Genomic DNA, 12,769 nt, shown 5'->3' with positions numbered 1-12,769 from the left:
TCACCATTTTAAGTTGAAAATTGTATTTGTTTTTGCTGTGCAAAACACCTTTTCTGTTTCAGACACCAAAGTCATTGTATTCTAATTTATAAATATTATTATTTATTAGATTACAGTTTTAAGGTCATAAGAGTAGCAATTAACTATTTGAACAGTGGTTTTCAGCACCTACAGAGGATGGGGAATTGAGGAAGTGAATACTCCTTCATGAAATATTGTGAAGGTCGCAGTTTTAGAAGAAGTTGGCATTGTACTATACATGAGTAGGAGGCCGACACAAAGAATAGAAAGAACGCTGATATTTGATTGCTACATACCTAGGGGGAACCTGTAGAATGTACTATATGGATGAAATGTTAGGTTTTAACTGTGTGAAGCTCGTTGATTAGTTAGATCCCTTGCTCCGTCCACCTATGCAGATGGACGTTGTTTCGCATCTCTTTAGAACAATATTGCTTATTTCCCTACTCCTAGAGTTACTCTCAAGAGCAAGCACATTACTACTCTTTCCAATTGAAACCAGTATTTGGCTCTTCTTTCTATGCTATATTAGCTGACAACAGCTGTCCTGTTTCTCAATCCCCACACCTGTCTATAACCTTAGTTTAGCATTAGAGAGTTTCATTTATGAAAACAAGATTATTCTTTGATTTCCATATGGTGCCTTAAATATCACAATATTCCCATTTACTAAATTGAATTACTTCGCTCATGTACTCTGTATTCAGGTGAAGATTGAATGATGTCTAATTGATTTGATTTGAGAATGTAACATTACTAATTTCTAATCAACATTTATGGTTTGCAAACGTATTCCTCTCTGTTATTACTATGGGGCAAAATCTGCTTTGCTGTCATTGCAATGTTATTGAATTTGTGATTTCATCCTCGATTTGAAAGAACGTCTATCCTAGCAGACATAGCGAAGTTCCCGAGTTTGCTGAAGTTTATGTAGTGCAAATACCAGGCCCGATTCACAAAAGTAATCTGAGACAAAATCCTAACTTTATGAATTTCGGTATTCACAAAGGGCATTTAGGAGTAGTAAAGTTAGGATTTTGTCTCAGTTAAACTTAAGTTTTAGTCTTAAATTTAACTTAAGAAAAACTTAAGTTTAACTAAGACACAATCCTAACTTAACTACTCCTAAATGCCCTTTGTGAATACCGAAAGTCATAAAGTTCGGATTTTGTCTCGGTTAAACTTAGGTTTTGGTCTTAAGTTTAACTTAAGACCAAAACTTGAGTTTAACTGAGACAAAATCCGAACTTTACTACTCCTAAATGCCCTTTGTGAATTCCAAAAGTCGTAAAGTTAGGATTTTTGTCTTAGATTACTTTTGTGAATAGGGCCCACCATTCTTATCTATCCCACTATCATTTGTTCACCTCTATTTGCAGAAAAGTGGCTTTTGCCAACCACAAGATTATGAAGTCTACAAGAACACAGTCACAACCCTTCAAAAATAAAATCTTCAAAAATAATACTTCAATTAAGGGTCATATTTAAAACGTTGCATCTACATACTTTTTGTTCGAAGCAATATATATTTAGGAATACAAACATGCAATCAGATTCAGTGTTTCTTAACTTGAGATATTAGTTACAGTTGCTAAATTTTAGCATACTTTGGTCAGTCATTTGAAATACACAAAATGCCAAATCAGCATGTGATACGAAAATCTAATTATACAAGTCAGACGCTTTAAACCTCTGGCTGATAATAGCCTTCCTCTCGCAAGAGAATGATTAGGAGCAGTGTGCTATTATTAGGTATGCAGGAGGTGTCAAAGAAATATGAACAGAGCTTACAGTAGTAAAATAACACCAATGAACACCAATGTGACTAGTAAAGGTTCAACACAACATCCGTGAGGTAATACAAAGTTCTTCCAATTGAGTTAAGAACATGTCTTACAATATGTTCTGAAACAACAGCCACATCAATAAGCAAGTAGCTGCCTAAACTCTCCAATAACAGCTTTAAAAAAATAATTCTAAAATTTAAGATTCTTGTGTGAAACATCAGCTTTCCAAGTTCTGAAAATACCCACATTTCATCATGAAATTAAAAAAGCTGAATTTTAGAGAAATAAGTTCAGATACACAGCACTAAAAAGCAGGTTTTTGTTTTGAAATGCCAGATTTTCATTTTAAGTCAATATAAATTTTAGTTTAACAAAAAAGCTTGTTATTTTCACTAAGCAATCACTTGTACTACTGTCCCACTTAGGCATATTCTGTCTTTCAACCCCAGTTATCACCATCGGCTATTACAAGGATGTCCATCCAGAGCCAGAGTTTTTCCACAGATTGCTCCAGGTTTACCCACTATTACTTTAATAACAGCTAAAATAAGTTGAGAGCCAGCGCCATTATGAGAGTGCCACTATTGGAACCGGCACTTTTTGGTTGGCTGAAAGGATGCCCCCAGCCAGGCAGAACCTACCGCTGCTGTCAAGGGCAGGTGATTATTCTCACCGTATAACCTGTGCTCACCCTTGGGTAGCTTGGGACTGAGCAGTCTGGCTTTCCTGAGAGGCAATGTGTTAAGCAAAGGCAAAGCAGTCACGTGTTATACATATACTGAGCGTCACAAAAGAAACTTCACACAGAATGTGTGTAAATAACTTTTATATTTAACACACATATTTACTCATTATAACATGAACATCATATACATTTGGGCACAAAAATATATTGAAATATTACTAGCAGTAATAGTTGCACTGGTATTGTTATTTTTTTTTTTTTATTTATAAAGTTTTGTATAGCGCGAACGTGACCCTAGTGGGTATCAGAGCGCTTTAGATGATAGGTACCAGTGTATCATTAGGTCTGAGAAAAAAAAAAAACAGGAAATACATGCGTGAAGGATCAAACAAAACATAAAGTATAATAGTATAACACGGATTTTTCTAGAATAAAGACGGTAAGATTAGGGGATAAGCCCCCTGGCAGTTTGCTGACTATGATATCAATCCTAGGCACAATGCGGACAATTGCTAATCTAGCCACCCCCCACCCAGAGAGAAAGAGAGAGCACCTAATGCAGTGCCCACCGCAGGTCCATTCTAGCAATCCTGAAGATACAGTCCCGCCCTATTATAGGTACACTCCGGTAACAACAATATCAAAAATATGTCCATACATGAAAAAAGAACACTTTTTAGCAGCACAGCAGGCCGGGACCACACAGGCAAACCCAATGTCAAATGTATTATGCTTTTGGCATGAAATCAACATATAACACAACAAAGCTGACCAGTGTCTCGAATCTCAGCCGGTCCATAGACTATCACTCCCACTCACACACATTCACTCCACACTGCTATACAGTCCAACAAGTATCAGCCCAGTCTGTACGGAACGCTATCACACACATACGCACTCAGCACCCTAATGAAGTGCTACTGGTACCCAGTAGGTCAATGGATCACACCATGCAGACTCCCTGGTCCCAGTTTACCTCCGCCCTCAGGTTGACCCCAATTGTCCCACACCCCTGGATGGAACATAACCAGTCCCGCCTTCCGGATACTAGATCGCATGCAGCCAAAGTCACTTAGGGCCTAGTTACAAGTTTGGCCATCCATTGGACAGCCAAACCCACGGTGGAGATGCGGTGGCTGTCAGGGACTTACGTATCGGTAGTCTGAGCACTATATTATGACTATGGTGGTTGGACCGCCATAGGACCGCATCAACCGCCAGGGATCCGCGATCCCTGACAGTGGCAAAGAGATACAAGGCTGCAATATGCTTGGTGGTGCCACCGCGGAACCGTGCAGCATATTACAGGTTTCCTCACCCCCAATGGCCTCATGTCAGTGCTCATGCCATGAAAAAGCTGGTGGTGAGGAAACTAAGGGGGCCCTACACGGCACCCTGTTGCCTCTGGGCCTGGGGATACATGCAGGGGGGCACATGTTTTTCCCCCTGTGTGTACCCCAGTTCCTGCACTACATGGACTGTAAACTCCATGTCATGCAGGAACTTGCTTTGGCGATTTTTCGTTGCTGCAGTTCAAAGGCTCACATATGAGCCTGTGAACTGCACCGCCACAGGCCTGCCCACCAGACCACTAAATGACTCATAATCTGGTGGGCAGCAGTTGACTTTGGCAGTGTGGGAGCGGGGTGCTGGCGTGGTGGCCTGCTCCACACCGCCAAACACATAATCAGGCGCTTAGTCTGGATTCTCAGGAAGCAGGTGTGGATTGCAAGACCTGGCATCTTTTGGCGTATTTCCCCTGTCTTTTTGCTTTCTGACCTCCTGTTTTTAATGGCATGTTGGACTTGTTTTTTTTTGTTTAGTGCCTCTGCACACTTTCTCACTGCTGTTCAGTGTTAATGTGCAAGTGCTCGAATAGTAAATTTGATTTATGGATTGGTGTTTCCATGTTTAGCTTATTTAATTTACTACTAAGTCCCTAGTACGGTGCACTGTGTGTGCCTAGGGCCTTTAAATCAAATACTGCTAGTGGGCCTGCAGCACTGATTGTGCCACCCACACACCTAGCCTTTCGAAGGTGCCAGTGCAGTGTCTGCATGCGGTTTTTACTGCCATGTTGACCTGGCAAGTGCCCCCACTTGCCAGGCCCTAACCCTCCCTTTTCTTACATGTAAGGTATCTCAGGTAGGCCCAAGGTACCCTCATAGGCAGGGTGCAGTGTATGTGAAAGGTAGGACATGTCCTGGTGTGTGTGACATGTCCTGATAGTGAAATACTGCCAATTTCATTTTCCACTATTGACAGGCTATCTGTCCCATAGGCTAACATATGAGTTGCTTTGAAACATCTTATACACCTAACTTTCCATTGGGACAAAATGGAGAAATAGAGTTTAATATGCCTGGACTCAGGATTTAGAAATAATGTTTTAGTAAAGATGATTTTTATATTATGTGTCTGAAAATGCCACTTTTGTGCTTAATGATTCTGTGTGCCTCTGCTGGTTTGTGTATTGACTGTCTAGTTTTGGAGTAACGGGCTGGGGATGTGCATTCACTGTAGGCAGTCACAAGGGGGGGTTGAGGTGTGTCCTGACGTTCCTGGGTGACTCATTGTTGGGCTGAATAGGCCTGGTCTGCATTTAGATTGGTGAGAGGGTTTTTCACTAGCACCTGAATAGGCAGTGTCTCCTCTGCACAATGATGTCTCCACCTCCTGTAGTGAATCTGAGCTAGATAGGGCAGAACTGGTTTGGACTGGGCTCAGAGACCCTTGCCACAAAGAGAACAAAGAGTAAATGTGGTAAAAATATTGGGGCCCTGACCTCAGGACTTTAGAACTCTTTTGGATCAAGTTACCTGCCAAGAAGAGCTGGAGAAGCTGTGAGTAGAAACTACCACTTTGCTGTGTGCTTTGCTGTGTTGACCTACAGTGGCTGCTTCTGTCTATGGCAGAGAGAGGACTCGACTGAAATGTTTGCAACTTCTTTGTTTGAGTTTCTACAAGGGCTTGAGGTAGAGCTTTCCCCCTGTTCAAGAAATCTCAGAAACAGGAAAGACTTCAGGTTCATCTGTTACCAGCACTGGGAACTTTGTGCTTTGTGCTGCAAAAAGAGGAAAAGCAACCCAACGCCATCAACGGCACCGAAGTCGGCCATGCTCTGAAGGCACCGCAGAGGGCACCGCAGCACTTCGTACGGCAACCCTGGTCTCACCAATGACTCCGCTCAACACCGCCACCAAACCGCTGCTTGCACCGTGACCTGTGGGCACAGCACTGTGCACCGCCTTGCTGCACACTGCTTCCGTGGTATCCCCGACGATGCTCCATGATGACATTGACGTCGTTGCTTGCACCATGGTTTGAGGGCACTGCTCGTAAGTTACATGATGCACTGTATCATCGCACACTACAGCCTTGGTCTACCAACGCCGGCGCCATCGACTCCGGTTCGTCAGCTGACACCATCGCTTCAACAGTGATGAAGCCGCTGCTTGCACCGCAACCTGCTAGCACCGCAACGAGCACCTCTCCTCTGCACATCACAGCCCTGGACTCACTGATGCCACTGAATGCCTTCACCGAGCCGCTGCCTGCACCACCACCTGAAGTCACCATACACCGCACCGCTGCACTTCACCCCGCACAGAGTTCGATCTGCAATATGTGTAACTTCAAAGGCCCAACATGCTGCATTGTTGTCCGGAACCAACACCTGTCGACGCCGGCTCTTCAGAGCTCACCGTGAGGTCCCCAATGATCTACATATCTAAAGGTACTTTCGCGGGTATTCCGGACACCATATCTGGCCTGCGACGCCGCGGTCAGCCAGAACTGTTTTAATTTGTTGTTCACGACACAGTGAAAGACCAGGATGGAGCTATCAACTTCAAGGAACTGTATTTTGAGTCTATTCTTGATTCTTGTTATTTCTAAGAACTGTATGGGGATTTTTATTGTTTTTTGTCTTGTTTTGCACAGATAAAATATTGGATATTTTTCGAAAACTGGTGTGGTGTCTTTTTGTAGTGTTTTCACTGTATTAATGTTGGTTATGTGCAACTGCTTTACACACTGCCTCTAGGATAAGCTGACTACTCGTGCCAAGTTACCTAGGTGGTGTACAAGGGTTATTTTTGGAGTGTATCACCCTTATCCTGACTAGAACGAAGGGTCCCTACTTGGACAGGGTAACAAGCTGCCAACTAGAGATTTCTAACAGGGATATGTAGAAAGTTTTAATTACTAGGTAGACTTATACAAGGGAAGTTTAGCATCCAATCAGGTACCTGACCCACAGATCCCATAACACAATGGAGTCATGCAGTCTCTTGACCCCCTTCTGAACTGTCTAGTAAGCGTTCCTTCTACCCAGTCAATCTCTCTCGCTACTACCTGGTGCCAAGATGTCTTCTGGAGCAGCCCGGTGTGGAGAGGGCAGATAATCCACTGTGATGAAGGCAAAAGGGATAAAACAATGAATAGAGAACACAGGGGAGTCTCTCGATAGAAGGATGCACCACGTCCAGTACACGATGATCAGGGTCGTGCCCATATAATCCGGGCACAGCATCCTGTGCATGCTGTTATGGGTCACACCAGAAATTTCAGGTCTCCAACACTTTGAGATGGGCTGCACCAGGCAGTTCTGTCACACACAATGAAGAGTTGCAAATTCCTTACCTCCTTGCAAATGAGGCACCACTTCTGGTGCATGGGGATACATGTTGCACGAGACCAGTCCAGTCACTCACACAGGCGTCAGTTCAGGAGAGCCACATGAGGTAGAATGAGGCCCTACTACGGGTACACCCCCACCTCTAAGGGTCGCACCCTGTGAATTGGACGCTGCTTGCATTGAGCATGCAGTCAGCGTATCGTGAGAGGGAGATACAGCTCCATTGACGAAACGGGCCATTCGGGGTTACACGGCTAGTAAATTGTCTCACCACCAACTAGACGCTTATGAGTTTCAGGGTCACTGCTGTACAGACACACACGCCTTGGATGCGGCAAGATTTCTGTGACTCTGCACCGGACAATACAGTCTCCAGACACAGTTTTAATTCCCTGCTTGCACCGCGCTACCCGATGGGGTTCTCTACCCAATGTGGGCACTTGAGAGGGCACCACTCTCCAGATGTCACAGGTAGATGGTGCAGGTCCCTCCCGGGAGGTCTTTGATGTCCCGAGGTCTCTGGGAGAACAGGAGGCCGCAGAGGTGCCCTTGAAGAGCACACTTTAGGGCACTACACTACAGCAGATCTTCGGCCGACTCCAAACACTATTCAGAAAGGGCACACAGTCTCTGTATTAGGAAGTTATCCTCCAATTGTGCAACAGAGTCCTCTGGCAATGTGCACCACACAGTCCAGGTTCTCTGGTCCCATGTCCCCACAAGCATAACTCAACCTTTGCTGAAGGGAGCATTCGTTGTTATACTCTTGTGTGTCTTTGAAGTTAGGGATGGTTCAAGGGGTTTCCCTTTGAACCACAGATGTCTCCCCTAAATTGTAGGTCTGTCTGCCATGGGGCCATGGAATGCAGATCTTGATCTTTAGTGGGGCCAAGATTCAGACCCTAGAGTGCCAGAACCTCTCTCTCCAGTCTATCCCATTCGGCCCTCAAATGGCAGAGGTTTTGTTGTTCTGATGCGATGCGCATGGTTTATGGCAGTCGCTGGGGAAAGGACAGATGTGCTTCTCTGACCCCTGCTGTCCACTGGAGCCATGTCCCACAAGATTCTTAGCGTATAGAAATCTCCATATTCTATAAGTGCCATTTTTAAGCGTGTGATGCCAAATCCCCCTTTACCATTGGAGAGGGTTAGGCATGGCGCAACCATTGATAGGAAACATCATGAGGCTGCTCCACTATAATACAATATTGCACCTTGAAGTAATGTCAGCAACTTCCCATGCTAACCTATTGGAAGAGCTAGCCTAATAGGTAGTGACGCACGTTTGCTAATGTGCACAATGACCTACAATGGCAAGTCGAACACATAGTCCCCAGCACCAGGGGTGCAAGTGCACCTGCCTGAGTCTGCAACGGGCGACAGGACACGGGTTTAACTAACATGTGTGTCAGTGCTCACACACTAGCCGGCAATGGGAGGTGAGACATGCAATCTTGGGTACCATAGGTGTGGTTGCGCACATACAACAGCCTGCCCTGGTAGGCGGCTCATGAGTTTAATCATGATAGCTGTCAGCATGCACCTACCAGTCTATAATGGCAGACTGGGCCATGGGCTTACCCAGGCCCAGGCACTTGAGACCACACTCAAAATCCCGCTCAGGCCAGCCAGACTTGGGTTGACCCCCTTATGGGTGCGATTGGGCACATCCGGCTTGCGACGGTGGGCCAGGCTGCTCATCTTGCCACTAGCACCATGGGTGCACGCGCTCGGACCCAGACCTTCCATGGCAGGCCTGACCCAGGTGTTAGAACACTGTGGGAGGCAAGTATGCACTCATCGGTCTGCGATGGCAGACCGGGCACCTATCCATAATCCCTATGGGTGCCAGAGTGCATCCTCCAGTCTGCCACAGCAGGCTGGGCACATATTTGAAACAGCATAAGGGCAGATGTGCACACCCTGGCCTAGAAGGTAGGCTGGGCGCAAAGTTAACACCCTCAAGTACAAGTGCGCAGTGCCTGGTCTGTATTGGCAGACCGGCCCATGTTTCTAAACACCATGTCAGCACCTCTTCCTACACTATGTAGGAAGGCGCATGCACTTCCCCCACTCTCTTGATAGTGAGGACGGGCGCAGAGCCCTAAGGCCACACAAGAGAATTCGCAACACCACAGGGGTATCCCAGGGGAAGTGCCAAACTCTATGGCAGGGGAAGCCCCATATGGGTGGTGCCTCACTACCTGTGCAGGAAGCATCCATATGTACCCCCTGACTTCAGACTATCACCCCGCGCCCTTCAGGAAATCCCCGGGGTGCTACCCTAACAGTATGGGATAACCCACTCAGGGTCGGCTGAGGGAAAAGTGATGCCAACCTAGGCATGGGCACAATGGCACCCTACGGGCAAACAATGACAGGCCTGATGCAGGGTTGACAGGCTATCCGATTGGTGGCACACTCAGTGCTATGTCCCACTTTTTGCCCATGCCACACGCACACTGGGTGTGAGGTGTACCTATTTTCGGAACACACAGAGGTACAGCATCTAAATCCATTGCCTATGCACACCCTTCCTAAAGGAGGGCTAGGCATGCGTGTGCACCTTCCCTCTGCAGTACAGGGGCAAGGTGCCAAGATTCGTAAGGTCATGTGAAGAGAGTCGTCAAAGACTAGGAGAAAAAATCAAAAGGATTTGGGGTAAATTCCTCTAAGAAGGGCCATGTCCAACAGCCACCATTAGGCAATGGATAGCACAATTATGTTAAGAGCACCTATTAAATATCAAGCATGTGCCACTAATTTGCCAGGGACCGCCAAAATGGTGCGAAGTACAGCTACTGTTTAATGGATGGGCCACTGCTATGCTTGGATCAGCCAGAATGTTACAACACCTACCATCAAGTGTTGGCCTAAATATGAGGGTGCAGGTAGTGGGAATGCAAGATTTGATTTTTGTTAATGTAAAGTGTAATGACTGCATGGAATGCTTTCTATGTCAAGGAGCAAAAATCCATGGATCATGTCAACATGGCATGGAACAGTATGACAGCAATGGTACTTGTAAAGCAAGGATAACGCTGTAAAGCTGGAGACAATGCCTACTATGCATTGAGCATGAATTAAAAGGATAGTCATGGATGGATATAACAGCATTACCTGCAATTACATAATCTGTTTTTATTATGTTGTTTTAATGCATTGATCTTTTTTGGGTCCCCCTAATCAACCACACCAGCATATCCTATCCTGGCATTAAAATGGATGAAAAGCTAATGGTGCCCATTACTGTATTTTCATCCACATGACAGAGTGGTGACATGATTGGGTAAAAAACAAGCATTTGGATTGCAATAGGTCTCACATTTGCGAGAGTTTAAGCTATGGGCATTGTAAATGACAATGCCTTTTATTTATGTTTTAAAAACCAAAACATAAATAAAAGGCATTGTCATTTACAATGCCAATAGCTGAAACTTGCGTGAATACAAGACCTATTACATTGCAGATGCTTGTTTGGTTTGAAGTGGAGGTATAAAAAATTAGGGCAAGCAGATGACAGACCACTTATGAATCTCCTCCTTCATTGATTGCTTTAAGGTCTCCAGCCACATGGAAATGATAAAATCTCACCCGATAGAACCGGCGCCAGGGACGGCTACGAGATACACTTGTGAACTGGCCTTGTAATTCTGGCTTGTGGCTATCCCAAGGTATGTTTGTTTCCATTTCACTCCTCCAGAACCACTGCATGAGGTAATGGTGTGAGAAACAGTAGAAATACAAGGAAATAGTACTGCATATGTGTTTGAGGTCTGCACTTTGAAGGACGGGTTAAAACAAAGGGATGCCGGACCAGTGTGCACATGTCTACATCTGCTGCAAACCCGTACAGTTGTGGGGACTGTACGGGTGTACTGTACATTGAATATACATACGGAAGGCCGCCGGTGACAGACGAGCTCATAGGCCCATCTATTTTCAGTTGAAACGTATGTGGCTGTGATTTTGTTTTAATAAATTTAGCCATGAAAACAAATCTATTTGTGATCAGCTGCAGCATACGCACGACATACCGGGAGTTCTCACCCTTTGCTTTCCTACATTTCCATAATTGAAAATGGGGTAATAGCGTGACGCCCATGTTGATAATACGAAAGTGGGTGTTGTGCTGAAGTATGAAGTTTATGAAACTTGGGGGCATATTATCAAGACAGGCGATAAAATTATTGCCACGTTAGCGGCAGAAAAATGCCGCTAAAACGGCGATAATGAGCTTGATAATATGCTCTATGGAATTCCAATTGAAGCCCATGTTAGATGTGAAGGACATCTAACCTGAGCTTCAATTGGAATTACATAGAGCATATTATCAAGCCCATTATCGCCGTTTTAGCGGCAGTTTTCTGCTGCTAAAGCAGCGATAATTGTATCGCCTGTCTTGATAATATGCCCCTTGAGGCTGCAGCACGGCGCCAGCTTTCATATTATCAACACGGGCGCCATGCTTTAAAAGTGTGGCGCCAAGTTTATAATATGAAATCGGGAGCAGTGCTGCAGCATAGAGCAGGGCTTCCGTGTTGATAATATGAAAGCAGGCACTGTGCTGCAGCATAAAGTTTCATAAAATGTATACTTCCGCACGTATGCCGCTTTCGTATTATCAATACTGATGCCGCGCTTTATTAAAGCGTGGAGCACAATTTGATAACATGAAAGCGTGCGCTGTGTTATGTTATGGTAAATGAGTATTTATAAAGTGCGCAGCTACTCGATAGAGTGTCCGGCACTGAAACAGTTGTGACTACGTTGGCCATGTGCTGTTCAAACCAGGTTAAATATTATTGCTGGAATAACCAGGTTTTCACTGATTTCCTAAAAACAAGGAGGTCCTGCATCAGTCTCAGTTCCAGTGGCAGGGTGTTCCAGAGTTGAGTCGCCTGCACCTGAAAGGAGCATCCCGCTATCCGCGCTCGGTGATATTAAGGAGTGCATGCCAACTGTGGCATTGAGGACCTCAGTGTTCGGTGCGGGCAGTAGAACTGGACTCTCTTCCTGATGTACACGTCACCTGTGCCATGGAGAGCCTTGAAAGCCAGGACCAATGCTTTAAAATTGATCCTCTTGTGAACTGGCAGCCAATGTAGGGATTTCAGATGTGGAGACATCTGTGATCTTGGGCAAAGCATGAGTATTGCTCTGGCTGCTGTGTTCTGGGCCACCTGCAGCCGTGCCAGTAGATATTCCGGAAGCCCAAGGTACAGGTCATTTACGTAGTCCAGCCTGGAGAATATCAGTGCTTGTACCACCGTTTTCCTATGTGTTATAGGCAGGAGGAGCAGAAACTGCTTTAGCTTTCAGCATGCCACAGCATGATCCGACAACTGCCTGAATCTGGTTCTGCATATAAAGAGTCTCATCCAACTTCACTGCTAAATTTTTCACTGTCTTTACAGAGGTTGTGGGAAGGGACATGTCCACTGGCCACCAATTTCGCCACACATTACTGGAGGGGTGGCCGAAAAAGATGATCTACTATTTTTCGGGATTACATTTAAATTGATTAGATTGGAGCCGCGAGAACACTTCTGATAAACAGGAATTAATCACATCTCCTTTAAAATCCGAGTCCTGGTAAATAGCAGGAGGGGAAAAGTTGGATTATGGATTACAGCA

This window comes from Triturus cristatus, chromosome 8, assembly GCF_964204655.1.
Source record: "Triturus cristatus chromosome 8, aTriCri1.1, whole genome shotgun sequence".
Taxonomy (NCBI): domain Eukaryota; kingdom Metazoa; phylum Chordata; class Amphibia; order Caudata; family Salamandridae; genus Triturus; species Triturus cristatus.
This window is presented reverse-complemented; position numbering follows the sequence as displayed.